The sequence below is a fragment of the Aplysia californica genome, unplaced genomic scaffold (assembly GCF_000002075.1).
Source record: "Aplysia californica isolate F4 #8 unplaced genomic scaffold, AplCal3.0 scaffold00318, whole genome shotgun sequence".
Taxonomy (NCBI): Eukaryota; Metazoa; Mollusca; class Gastropoda; order Aplysiida; family Aplysiidae; genus Aplysia; species Aplysia californica.
Genome location: NW_004797588.1, coordinates 286,343 through 286,910, shown reverse-complemented (window position 1 = coordinate 286,910; position 568 = coordinate 286,343).

Here is a 568-nt window from a genome sequence, read left to right as displayed (position 1 = left end):
CTACATGTACTTTACATTAATTTTCTTTCTTTCGATTCCAAATTATGTTAAGTTCAGCACGCCCCTCTCTCTCTCTCTCTCTCTCTCTCTCTTTCTGCCCCCCCTCCCTTCTGGATAAGTGAAACTAATTATCTTAATCATGAATGCTTGTCCTTAAATATACCCTTGGTCATACTATTTGGGCAAACAATTCTCAACTTCTACTTCTCGACAAAATGTAATATCAGATTTTTTGACGGATGCTTTTTTGTTCCCCAAACGCTTTTAGGTGGCTGATTAATTCCTAGGAAGCTATTTTAATTACTCGTTCTCATCAAGTCGAAATACGCTACTTAGTGTTTCCTGTACCGGAATATCTTATATTTCAAATAGGAACAAAAATGAGCCTCATCTGGGGGCGCAAGAGATAATCAAGAGTCATTTTGGACGAGCAAGTCATCTCCTATTGGTTTTGAAACCGTGGGCAGCTCGTGAATAGCTACGCATTTGGCACTGTGATTTTCCCTGATGGTTATAATTAAGAATTGTGAAATCCAGTAAGTAGGGGTTTTTGGGTGGAGGGGGCGGG